This window comes from Maylandia zebra, linkage group LG10, assembly GCF_041146795.1.
Source record: "Maylandia zebra isolate NMK-2024a linkage group LG10, Mzebra_GT3a, whole genome shotgun sequence".
NCBI classification, from domain to species: Eukaryota; Metazoa; Chordata; class Actinopteri; order Cichliformes; family Cichlidae; genus Maylandia; species Maylandia zebra.
The window spans coordinates 20,869,903-20,884,040 of record NC_135176.1 but is presented as its reverse complement, the minus strand read 5'-3'; the positions used below and the strand labels follow the sequence as shown (position 1 = coordinate 20,884,040).

Below are 14,138 nucleotides of genomic sequence, written 5' to 3'. Positions count from 1 at the left end.
TTGGGACCTGAAGCGGATGGAATTTAGGACCCAGGTTACTCTGCGAGGCTCCTGACTACGGTAGCCATAATGCAAGAATCCATCAAGCGGTGCAGCTTCATAGCTTACCAAAGTCATACTAAAACATTTTTTAAAAAGATTTTTGAGCACTATGTACCACATAAAATCCGTTTGAGGTCAGTAAGTACAACCAGAATTCATACATAAGGCGCACTGTTGATTTGTGAGAAAATGAAAGGATTTTAAGTGCACCTTATACAGGGAGTGCAGAATTATTAGGCAAATGAGTATTTTGTCCACATCATCCTCTTCATGCATGTTGTCTTACTCCAAGCTGTATAGGCTCGAAAGCCTACTACCAATTAAGCATATTAGGTGATGTGCATCTCTGTAATGAGAAGGGGTGTGGTCTAATGACATCAACACCCTATATCAGGTGTGCATAATTATTAGGCAACGTCCTTTCCTTTGGCAAAATGGGTCAAAAGAAGGACTTGACAGGCTCAGAAAAGTCAAAAATAGTGAGATATCTTGCAGAGGGATGCAGCAGTCTCAAAATTGCAAAGCTTCTGAAGCGTGATCATCGAACAATCAAGCGTTTCATTCAAAATAGTCAACAGGGTCGCAAGAAGCGTGTGGAAAAACCAAGGCGCAAAATAACTGCCCATGAACTGAGAAAAGTCAAGCGTGCAGCTGCCAAGATGCCACTTGCCACCAGTTTGGCCATATTTCAGAGCTGCAACATCACTGGAGTGCCCAAAAGCACAAGGTGTGCAATACTCAGAGACATGGCCAAGGTAAGAAAGGCTGAAAGACGACCACCACTGAACAAGACACACAAGCTGAAACGTCAAGACTGGGCCAAGAAATATCTCAAGACTGTTTTTTTTAAGGTTTTATGGACTGATGAAATGAGAGTGAGTCTTGATGGGCCAGATGGATGGGCCCGTGGCTGGATTGGTAAAGGGCAGTGTCATGGTCTGGGTGGGCACCTGCAGGTCTCCGACAGCGGCCCCTCCTCCTTTGGGCGGAGTTCGGTTGCTCCTCCCTGGCTGACCACCTGTGAGCAATCATGCCAGCAGTATATCAGACCTGCGCTCTCAACCATTCATCGCCTGAGTATCTGCTATCCCCATGTCAGTCAAGTGGAGCATCATAACTCTGTCAGACGCTGTGTGATGTCTTACTTGTCTTTCTTGTCCTCAGAGGTAGCACCTGGAGTGGAGATCTTGTCTCCCTCACTCCCGCCTTCCTGGACCTGGGCTGCCTGCTGCTAACACGACGTGTCCTGCCGGCCCACCACTCACTTGCCTGCCTCCCCACGCTTCGACCGCTTCCGGGCTTCCGCCCCACCTGTCACCTCCACCTGAAACCAAGTAAGGCAACTCAATTCAACTGTGGAGGATCGTTGATTGTCTGCTGGATCCCACTGACCGTGATCTCCTCTTATTCCAGTGTCCCGGCCCCTGCCTAGTCCTGTTTCTACCTCCCCGCTGCCTCTGCTGTTCAGCCGTCTCCTAGAGGTGTCTAGGTCGCCCTCTTTATCGTAAATAATCCTACGCGCCACGAGTGTGGTGGCGCCGCTTTGCTTTTGCTTTTGTTTGCCTGTGGGCGGAAATAAATCATTTGTTCCCTACCGTCTCGCTTCCGGGTTGGTTTCTGCACCTGTGTCCATCTTTGTTCCCTCGTGCCGCTGGGCCGTGACAGGCAGAGAGCTCCAGTCCGACTCAGACGCCAGCAAGGTGGAGGTGGAGTACTGGTTTGGGCTGGTATCATCAAAGATGAGCTTGTGGGGCCTTTTCGGGTTGAGGATGGAGTCAAGCTCAACTCCCAGTCCTACTGCCAGTTTCTGGAAGACACCTTCTTCAAGCAGTGGTACAGGAAGAAGTCTGTATCCTTCAAGAAAAACATGATTTTCATGCAGGACAATGCTCCAACACACGCGTCCAAGTACTCCACAGCGTGGCTGGCAAGAAAGGGTATAAAAGAAGAAAAACTAATGACATGGCCACCTTGTTCACCTGATCTGAACCCCATTGAGAACCTGTGGTCCATCATCAAATCTGAGATTTACAAGGAGGGAAAACAGTACACCTCTCTGAACAGTATCTGGGAGGCTGTGGTTGCTGCTGCACGCAATGTTGATGGTGAACAGATCAAAACACTGACAGAATCCATGGATGGCAGGCTTTTGAGTGTCCTTGCAAAGAAAGGTGGCTATATTGGTCGCTGATTTGTTTTTGTTTTGTTTTTGAATGTCAGAAATGTATATTTGTGAATGTGGAGATGTTATATTGGTTTCACTGGTAAAAATAAATAATTGAAATGGGTATATATTTGTTTTTTGTTAAGTTGCCTAATAATTATGCACAGTAATAGTCACCTGCACACACAGATATCCCCCTAAAATAGCTAAAACTAAAAACAAACTAAAAACTACTTCCAAAAACATTCAGCTTTGATATTAATGAGTTTTTTGGGTTCATTGAGAACACGGTTGTTGTTCAATAATAAAATTATTCCTCAAAAATACAACCTGCCTAATAATTCTGCACTCCCTGTAGTCCGAAAAATATGGTACACCAAATTCTGGCCCAGCAATTTGAACGTAACATCAGATATCAAGAATTATCAGATCAGGAAATCTTCTGGTGTCCTTCTCCTTCCTCCCTATGTTGTACCTTTTTTGTTTTTCTTTTCTTTCCCTTAACTCCCCAGCTGGTTGCAGCAGATGATTCCTTTGTCTGAGCTCGGTTCTGCTAGTGTTATCCTGCTATTAAACGGGACTTTTCCTTCTCGCGTTTGCCTTTTTCTTGGAGATAATCTAATTGTTAGAGTTTCCCCCCTAATATTGTAGGGTCTTTGTCTTCAATTAAAGACTGCCTTAACTTAGCTATTGTTGTGAATTGGTGCTATATGAATTAATTTGAATTGAATGTAGCTCATCTGCTACAAGGTTTAATGAGCTGTATGTTTGGAGATGCTCTTTTGCAATCTGTGGTTGCATACTGTTGGTATCCTTTCTGCTCAAAGTAGTTTGGCCATTCTCAACTAACCTCTGACATGAAAAAAACACTTTCTCCCAGAAAACTGTTTATATAATGTGTGTAATGTTAATATAAAGTAAACAGTCTCTGTGAACGGTGTCTGCCTATTATTTTCTTATTTTCAACATTGCTTACAGGACATCTGGTGCCCAGCTAAGTACAACAGTTTACATGGGTCACAGGTGGCTTAAGAGCTGGGTGGTCAGAGAGAATCAGGAGCATTTAACACACACATATTTTTAGCTGAAGGTCAACCCATGCCCATGCCTCGAGCAAAGGTATTTGCAGTTCTCTTAGAGACACCAGATGGTTTGTATTTCTCACATTCACCACCACTGGGTTTACCTAAAATACATTTATAATAACTTATAATAAATGCCACTTCACTAAAAGGTCCATCAGTGACATATACCATTTCAATTATTATTATGTTTGTATAAAGAGCTATTACATATAAAAACAGCAACAACACCTGTTACTTAAAAGTAGTGGATTATGCTTCTTAATAACTCACTGGAGAAAGTAATTAGTTGCACTACTCATTACATTACTTTCACATTATTCCATAAAATGACTTGAAATGCATTGTCCCATAATTACAAGTTAAGGATAGCATGCTAGGGTTTGCTAGGGACAGGGTCGGCATACACTCAGCTTTAAAATCACTGAGTTTTTCACTAGCTCACATGCCATGCAAATAACCGAAGAACCTTCGTAATGTGAGTAAGAACATAACTGTAACTGTAATGTGTTACATTACTGTGTTACTGTGAAGGCCCTTAACACGTATGCCCACAAACAAAGATGAGCAGCTCTGCCAATGTTTTGTTGCTGCGAAAAACAAACATTGCCAGAGAACATAATCCAGGCAGCAGTTACATTTCTAACAAAAATCAGAAGACAAAACAAGTTAAGAACCCAGAAATGTGAATGAAAGTCAGACAGGGTTTAATGAGACAGCTCGTATCAACTCTAACTCCCACTCTATGCATTTTACTCTTTGTAAATTACTGACTGATTTCACAGCCAAAAATTCATTATTATTTAGAATTTTTGGCTGTGAAGTCAGTGAATCCACAAGAAACAACTGCTCGGCGTGGGGCCAGCATCGTGCACCGTTTGCATTTTTACTGAAAAATTGCTCTCCACAAAATAGTCGATCATTTCGAACACCGATGTGCCGTCTATCACCATGTCATTAATTCAAAGTATTACCCACAGATATGCGTAAAATCTCGAGGACTGTAATTTTCTGTTTGGCAACACATGATCAAATGGGATTCACATTTTTTTAAGGAGTCTCTTCCATGATTTTCAGACATAGTTTGCAAATAGGACTATATTTACAGCAATCCTGGCTGCTCCATGAGGCTGCAATTAAGCCCAGCAGGGCTTTGAACTGCTGGGCTTAATTACCCAGTGGTTTTTGAGACAATAACATTTTGAGATAATAATTTTGACTCGCCAAAATACAGACATTGACAACAGTCTTATTTTTAACTATATGTAGAAAGTGTATTAGCTAATTATAATGCATGCTACAATAGCTCACATGGTTAGAAACATCCTTTGGGCAAAATGGTGTATGTATGCACATGCCAAAGTAATTATGTTTTAAGCTTTTATTGCAATCCATGCATAGTTACACTCTCATAAAGGATGTAGCCTATTACTTACTGGCAGTTCTTTTATCAATGTATCTTATATACAGTATTTTATATTCAAGAGCATCATCATGCATATCCACACTTGCTTTGAGTTTATCCCCAATCAACCTGATTTGCACCGACACATATTGGGACGTTTGGCAACAAGAGACATTTTATCTGGGAGGATAGATAAGACACTCAGTTTGGTAAAAACAGGAAGTACAGTCAAGAATATGTTTTTAAGAGGCTGGGAAATTCATGGATAAACCAACCATTATCGTATATGCTTGAATGCAGTAGACTGTATGTGCATGCATATATGGATTCATACTTGTGAAATTTGGGTGTGAATGTTCAGGCATGCATGAATATTTGTGCTCACAATTGGCCTCAAGTAGAAGCCAAGAGTCACATGAGTCTGCAAGTCATTATAATGGACCATCTGCATATATTCCCGGTTTTTCATTCTAAAATAGGACACAGCCTGTACTGACATGTTATGAAAATATAGCAGAATCTGATTGACTGAATACAGTTATATCGTGTAAATACAATTTGAGAATGAGATTGTACTTATTAGTCTGTGATAGAGGAAGTCATGATGCTAACTTTTAGGGTGCAAATGTAAGCCAACTCTCAACATTTGGCTCTTAGAAGATCTGATATTTTCTCATCAGTCTCAGTCATTGAACACTTTTTACTTACTGAATAGCAACATTGTATTCTGCCAAAACATTTAGAGGACTATTAGCTAATTTTGCCACTGTTGTTTGTCTTGTAAGTCAATTAGATTTCTTGTATGTTTCACTGCTATTGTAAAGTATTACAATAAAATATGATACTGCACTTATGACTTCGATAAGGCCTCTAAAACTAAACAGCAAAACTATTTCTGCTCCAGTTTCATAACCGTCTAGGAAAGAGCAACAGATAGGTAAAGAATCCCTATCCCTGCTGTTCTCTAATGACTATATATTAAATGAACACATGAAGATAGATGTGCCTATCAATAATAACTCCAGTATGGCTAATATAAATTAAATGCACTTAACTAAAATTCAGTTTTCTTCAGTCGTGCAGCGAAATAAGCATTCAATATATTATCATTGTATTTCACTGACTTCATCTGAGGTAAATGCACTCTGTGCAAAAGGCCACTGAGATAATAATAATAATAGTGGGGAAAAAACTGGCTACATACATTTTGCTTTCTTTTTTTGGATAAGTAAACTGACAGAAATTATGAGAAACAGAAAATTACAAAAATTGCTCACATTATGTCCTCTGAACAGGTGGCTAATTGCAAAATGAATTGGCTTGAAAACCCCACTCTCCCAGGTACCTGGTTTATTGATGATAGAGACCTTGCAGTTTGACTATATAAGACAAATGTGAAGTATTACTTTTATTATTTGCTTATGAATATCTTTGACTGATTATGTTTTGTGCATATGTCAGGTGAGATATTAGTTTGCAGGGGGCTGGCAGCAGCCCCTGCCTAACTGCTGGTCGGTGGGAATGTTTAAACAGCTCTGACTAATCTGGCATCCCTGAAGGTAACAGGAAAAAGCTCAGCTGCAGTAATCAGCTGATTTGGTGCACACCACGAAGGTAAAAGCCAGTCCAGCTGTTTCTGCTTTCTTTCATTCTGGCTCATGCCCGTTGGTGTCTGCATGCTATTTTGTTGGTTTGATTTAGTTTATGCTCCACAACACGCTGCATCTTGCCATGCCCAGACACCCACACTTTCAACACGGATCCCTCTAATGACACTGGTAAACACATGGCATTTTTACATTTGTCTGACTTTTGCTGTGCTGTACTCCAGTATTTTTTGGATGCAATACTAAACTTTGAAAGCTGCATCATTTATTTTAAAGCTTTAGTGACCTTTTTTTTTTTTCTATTTTGCAGATTCTAAAATATATATTTACTATTGCATTATTATTATAAATGTACCAAGCAGTGTATGGGTAATTAAATCATCTCCTGGTTCAACATCAGAATAATGTACACATAATACATGATTCTGAAAAGGTCCATTCTGCCTATTTTTTATTTCAGGTACATTAAGTATAATTTATATACTTTTCATATGTTGAGGAACCAGGAACCATAGTGATAGATTTAGCTATACCAAGTGATTTTTTCACTCGTACCTACTCGGCTCAATTCGACTGGGTTTCAATTGTTTTCCATTACAATCAAGTATCACCTAATGTGTGTGGGGTTGTTATAGCAACATAGTTGAACATCCTGTGATGTCATTTATATGCAACACTAATGTCACAACAATGAAGGACGTCAAGGCGATGGTATACCTGCTGCTTGGTGTATAGCTTTTTGTCAGATTCAGGGACCACAGTGTTGGGTTTCTTTGTGAAGCCATTTCCTTCGTTGCCAGGTATGCTCTCATGACTCACTGAGTGACGCCACTGCCTAGCCAGTTGGTGGCAGTCTGTTGACGTTGCATTTTAGTGTCAGATCGCTTGGAACTCCGGCAGAGTAGGTACTAAAAAGGTACCTGATGCTAGGTACTACCACCTAATGGAAAACTATAAAAACAGAGTCGAGCTGTTCTGAGCCGACCTGAGTAGGTACTAATAGAAAAGGGGTAGAAGTGTTGCAAAAAAGTCTGGCCCCTTGGAGCAAAATATGCATAAATGAGGAGTGGCACAAGACTTTTGAACAGTACTATATAACCTTCAATATTTGCACCTATGATGGTCAGCATTTGTTTTTCCACAAACAAATATTTGTTTTGTTTTTGTTATTGTTTGCTGGACTGAAATAATTAAAGGTAGGAGAGTGCCCACCAGAAGTGCTCTTATGCAAGGCTAATAAATTTTACTTCTCCACTTAGTCTGCTCTATATTTTATTCAGTGGGCCAAAAGTAATCAAATCAAGCAAATGTTCTGTAAATTCAGTGTCTATGCAGTCACTATGTGTCATTCTCTGCCACAACGTTGCTCTGTTACAGGCATGTTTTATTTATGCATACAAATTTAGCTGCTGACTGTAAATGCAAAAAAAATCTAAGAGTAAAAAAGAGTAAAAATAATTATATTTGGTGGGAGGTTCCCACTCAGCAAACAGTAAGCTAAGCACAACATGCAGAAAAGAAATCAGAGGGTGATAAAGGTCAGAAAGTGAACGAATACCAAACAATTAGTCTCATATGTAAAGGCCTTTATGCAAAGTAAGAATCCTTCAAAAAGCCATTTGCCTCAGCTTCATACACCACTGATTCTCAGGTTTTGTAAAAGGAAAGCTCCACAAATAAATTTCCATGAATGTTTATCTATAGCTCATCTGATCATGAGTGGAAAAAATGTGGATGTGAGTACCGCTGCAAAATGTTTTAAAAGTCAGCTTGAGTTTCCAGTGAGGCTGCTTTTAGTGAGGTAAAAAATGTTAGTAAATTTTAGTTTTTGGCAGGAATAAAAATGAGAGTAGTGAACATTAGAAGTTGTGGAACTGACTCAGCAAAAACTGTTTTGTTGTTGTCCAAGACAGAGAGGTAAAGAATGATTTATAGTCTGAGCATTCAGAGAGCAACACAAATTAGTAAAACATTTTTCATATGAAAGGGAAAAGAAACTGGAAAAGAAAAAAGAAAAAACAAAAAAAACCAGCATGAGCAGTAAGAACCTACTTTTTTTTTAAATCGATATGACAAGGCTGGTTTAAAGAAAATCTTTTAAAACAATGCAGGGAGAAGGAAATATATTATGCATATACTAAACATTAACCAAGAGGGTACAGCAACAAAACTGCAATTTCCACCAACAGTATCTAATGCAGATAAATGGGCAGCATAACCAGAAGTTAGCTCCTGTTTGAGAGTTTTCACACATTGAAGCAGTAGCCTGTCTTTTTTTAATAATCAAAATTTGTTCTCTACTCTAAGAGCCAAAAACACATCAAATAGTATTTTTCATAAAGGCTTGTGTCTACATAATATTCTGAGACAGTAAAATGATAACAGAGAGCAGCTAACCAGAAGTTCTTTATGTATATAAACCCTAAGTCTTGCTTCAACTAAAAAGGAATTATAATTTTTTTTCATGTACAAATACAACAAAAATTCAAAAGAAATGCATTTGTTAGCCAAGCATGATTTCTTTGGAAGGATTGCCTGAAGAAAGACTCTTCTCTATAAAAGGAATATGGCGGCATGACTCAATTTTGTAATGTTGCATTTGTACAAATCAAGACTTCTGGATCAATGACCATAATGCACAGCACCATGTTTGGTGAAAACGCACCACAGCATATCAGCAACATACAAACGGTCAAGTTTTGTACCTTGTAGCCACAAAAATTGGACACCTAGCAGTCAGAGACAAGCTTGAACTCCTCTGTATACCAAAGTAGTAGGTAATCTGTCCAACAGCTAAAGCTTGGCCGAAATTGGGTTCATGCAATTAGACAATAAACAGAAGCACGCCAGCAAATCTACAGCAGAATGACTGAAAAAGAAAAAAAAAATCAATTGCAAAGTCCAGACCTCAACCCAACTGAAATGCCATGGTAGGACCTTAAGAAAACTGTGCATAAATGAATGCCTGCAAACTTGCCTGAAGCAATATATTAAAGACGAATGAACCAAAATTCCTCCACAGCAATGTGAGAGACTTATAAAGGTTGTACAGAAGATTATTTCAAGATATAACTGCTAAAAAATTGTTCATTCAGTACAAGATATTGAATCATATCCTGCACTTAGTTTTTTGCAAGACTGTATAAATCTCCTCCATTTGTCAATTTCTTTTACAGAAGAGCCAAAACCTGCAAGCAAACTTGTACAATATAAAAAATAATATTTTCTTTTATTGCAAGTCCAAATTTCTGCACACTCAGTACTCTATTCTGTGTCTGTTGAGTTATATTCATAACAACGTCCCTTCCCCCCTTCATCATCTCACCACATGCTGGCATGTCCTTTTACTCACTTTGCTCACTTGGCTTCTGCCTGGCAGCCTCCTCTCTTCTCTCTGACGGCACAGAAAGAGACCAAAAATTATTTTATTTACTCTAAGGTTCCTTTGTATTCAATTAAAAGATGCAAATTACATGTGATATTATTACAGCTGGAGTCTTGAAAAAGTGTCAGGTAATACTGTGACCCTCACTGAGTAATTTAAGACATCTGCATGTACACACCTTATTTCACAGTCCCATTTGTCAGCTGTCATGTGCAATACAACCTACTGACATTGTTCAACGCCACAACAAGTCATGAATACTCAGACAATCCATGCACCGCAGTGTGTATCTGCTGTCAACAGTATAACATGAAAGAAAATGTCAGATATGAACAGCTGCAGAAATGGCATTGCCACACTTTATATTATATATAATATAAAGTATATATATATATATAAAGTATATAATATATATATATATATATATATATATATATATATATATATATATATATATACATACACATATATATACATATATTAGGGGTGCAACGATACACAAAATTCAGTTCGGTTCGGTTTAATACTTTGGTGTCACGGTTCGATATTTTTTCGATACAAAAAAAATGTTCATGCCTTTTTAATTTGTCATTTATTAAAATTATAAATATATATTTTAACTCAAAAGTACAGTTTTTAAATTTAATGTTGCTGAAACAAAAGTAATTAAAAAAATAAATATATCTCAGGGCTCTCAAAATTTCAAAATCCCTGGTAGCCCTTCGGGCAGGGACTCTTCAGTTTTTGGTAGCCCAAAATAAATGTAAGTAGCCCGAATAAAAAAGAGAGCAATTTTTTGATTGATGTTTTGTTTCCTTTACAATATTATACATTAAAGTATAATATTGTAAAGGAAACAAAACATTAATCAAAAAATTGTTGAAAAACAAATTACAACATTGTATAAAAATTACAATCATCAACTCAAATACTTGGTTCTAATTGAACAGAAATTTCTATGAACTTGTAAGAACTGTGTAGGACATGAATCAGTCTGTGTCAGATCCTGAATTTGAAATTTCCGCTGAAGTCACGGGTAAGAGACAAGTGGAACCAAGATCTAGGCCATTTGCTTTTTGAAGTTTGCAAAGACTGCTAAATTTTGCCAGTGGTAGTTCACTCTTTGCAACATAGTACGCTGTTCTAAACAGATTTTTCAGGTTTATTTTCAGTATGTTATTTGCAATTGGTGTTTGTTCTGGGAAAGATATTGCAGACTGAGCAATAATGCATTTCTTGCATTTCTCATGGGTTCTAATGGGGGCCTTTCTTAAAATGACTGGTCCCAGTAACAAAGGCGCTTGTCGACTCAGAAATCGAGAGAAAACCAACAACACACCCGGCAGAACATTATGTTATTTACACGGGTGGTCCGCATGTGCGCATTCGCTGTCAAAATAAAAGACGCGCACCAGATAAGAAGTTGCAACGCGCGTTTGCGTCCATATAAAAAGCACTGTTTTTGCCCGCTAGAGTGGGATTTTCACGGCACATCCCGCACCACATCTCTGTGCGTTCATCATTTGTTTGAATCCAGCTCACCTCCTGCAACCACTTTTCCGAGAATATGTGCTTCTTTTGTGGTTCGGACTCCTATTGACATTTGTTTGGAGGTGGAGGAACACCAAAGTAATTGCTTAAAGGAGCTTGCTTCGTCGACATCTTTAAGAGTTCTAAACAAATGTCTGTCCTCCTCCAGAAAATCTTATGTATGCAAACACGCGTTGCAACTTCATATCTTGTGCGCGTTTTTTTTTTTTTTTTTTTTTGACAGCGAACGCGCACCTGCGGACCACTTATGTGCAGCCCCGGTTATATAGCTCGTCATATTGCAGCCACAGAAATTATTTTGTCCATGAAACCATAAAGCTGCACTTTCTTTTTACCTTATAGTCTGATTTGTCATAACTTTTCCGTTTTGTGGTAAGCTTTTCTTTGGCTGTCACTTCTTCACCCTGACCTGTCTTATTTGGCTCAGCAGAACTAAAATATATATCCTGCTGCTTTTACACACACACACACATAACGGTCAGCGATTCTCTGCGCGATCAACCTCTCACATGTTTAAGTTTCCTGCGGGAGATTTCACTTGTCATGTTTGCATAGTAAGCTAACGATTGATAAGACGATGTCAGAGGAATTGGTGCGCAAATGATCATCACTCACCAATCAGTGCTGTCGCTATACACAGTTCGCGCGATTGCAAAGTGAAAGCAAAAAACAAGCGCAAATTCAAATGCAATTTCAATATGTCACATATTGACAGTGGCTCACCGATGCCAATGACATAATTACCCAGTCGTGACCGGCCGGTGCGCCAAAAGAAGGCACCTGGACATTTGCAGGACTTTGTGTGGGGTAATGGGGTCGTCGGGGACGACTGACCCCTTAGGTGGGGGCTATGTAGCGGGTCAGGGCTGTTCGGGGTTCATTTGTACAGTTATGTTTTGTTTAGGTTGCCATAGTGACGGGTGACGCCCTCTCGCTGCGACGGTGTGTCCTTCCGGGGTCAGAGGGCACCCTGTGTGTTGTTGTTGTTGTGCGGTTGCCGCGCTGAGCAGTTAGCTAGCGGCAGTGTTCTTCTGAAGATGTCAATAAACGGCTGTGCTCCCTGGCTAGCTCACGGGAAGCAAGACCAAACGACACCTCTGTCTCCTCCTTGTCTGAGCTCGCCACATTGGTGTCAGAAGTGGGATGATGGTGGCACCCCATGTTCTGACCCGAGTGACTTTTCCCCCGCCGGTCGTCACCGGCCGGTGCGCCAAAAGAAGGCACCTGGACATTTGCAGGACTTTGTGTGGGGTAATGGGGTCGTCGGGGACGACTGACCCCTTAGGTGGGGGCTATGTAGCGGGTCAGGGCTGTTCGGGGTTCATTTGTACAGTTATGTTTTGTTTAGGTTGTCATAGTGACGGGTGACGCCCTCTCACTGCGACGGCGTGTCCTTCCGGGGTCAGAGGGCGCCCTGTGTGTTGTTGTTGTTGTTGTTGCTGTGCGGTTGCCGCGCTGAGCAGTTAGCTAGCGGCAGTGTTCTTCTACAGATGTCAATAAACGCCTGTGCTCCCTGGCTAGCTCACGGGAAGCAAGACCAAACGACACCTCCGTCTCCTCCTTGTCTGAGCTCGCCACAATATTAAACATATCAGGTCCCCATAAGGAGAATCATGTGCTAACGGCTGTCTAAATGACTCGGGTAAAGTTTGTAGCATGCATGCTTGTTGTTTTTGTCTGCTTCCACTTGTTTTTGCACTAGGATGATGTCGGCGTAAATGTGCAGTCATATTCGTTGTGTTCCCACTAGTGCTGTCAGCGTTAATCTCGTTGAAATGACGTTAACGCCACAACACGGCAAATCTCCGTTAACGAGCTACCCCTGATGCGTGGGGCTAGACGGCCAACACGTTAACGAGCTAACTGCGCTAACACACTAGTTCCCACCCATGTAATTGAGCATTGCGTGGCACATCCAACATACTGTTTTACTTTAGTCCATGACGCGCTTACCTTCAGGGTCATACGTCACATGAAAACCAAAATAATTCCAAACGCCAGATCTGAATGAGGGTGGGGGAGGTTCAATTTGCCATGTTGCAAGGAGAGCTTAACTTCTGTCTCGCTAGCTTGCCCTGCGCTCTTCCTTCTGACGATGCTGTCTGTGTTGAATGCTCAGTGGATCTGCGCTCGACAGTGCAGCCTAGGCGGAGTAGTCGAACGCAGATTCACTGAGCGCTCAACACAGACAGCATCGTCAGAAGGAAAGTTGATAAAATAAATTACAAATTTTGTATTGTTCGATACATATGCGTACCGAACCGAAAGCACTGTATCGAACGGTTCAATATCGATACGAGTATCGTTGCACCCCTAATATATATATATATATATATATATATATATATATATATATATATATATATATATATATATATATATATATATATATATATATATATATAATAAAGTAATAATAGTAATAAAGACCTAACTAACAAAATAAACAAACAAACAAAACACCAGTATGAAACAATGCTGTATTGTGAGTGGTCACGAGGATCTGACTCAGCTTTTTTTGTGATGGCTTTTTAAATTAACCAACTTTAAAAAGGCTCAAAATGTCAAAAGACGCTCAATTAAACAAATATTGCATCTGTTTGATTTAACATTTGTCGTAACTGCATTTAGTTTGTCACACTATATATGGCAAATAGAACGTCCTGATAACACCACACCTCAGTTGTATTGCAGTGCTAGATGCTCACATTGACACACTGTACATTACTGGAGGCATCTTGCAGACTTTTTAACTGCTCACCTTTCTTTTGCAGCATCTACAGTAATTATGTTCTTTTGCAGCATCTACAGTAATGATGTTTTTGCTGTGTTGCTAAATGATTTAATGCTGGGTTTTTGGTCCCAGTTGGCTTCATCTTCTGAGTTATATTCATTCATATTT

At 39.8% G+C, this 14,138-nt stretch overlaps 1 long non-coding RNA gene across 1 annotated transcript; it reads left to right on the top strand.

Annotated features, from left to right (window-relative positions):
• The first annotated feature begins 1,010 nt into the window (after positions 1 to 1,010).
• On the top strand, positions 1,011 to 1,690 carry LOC143420683 (uncharacterized). Its single transcript, XR_013100407.1, has 3 exons — positions 1,011 to 1,136; positions 1,207 to 1,376; positions 1,456 to 1,690. It is a non-coding gene; the product is annotated as an uncharacterized LOC143420683 (long non-coding RNA).
• The last annotated feature ends 12,448 nt before the right edge of the window (positions 1,691 to 14,138 follow it).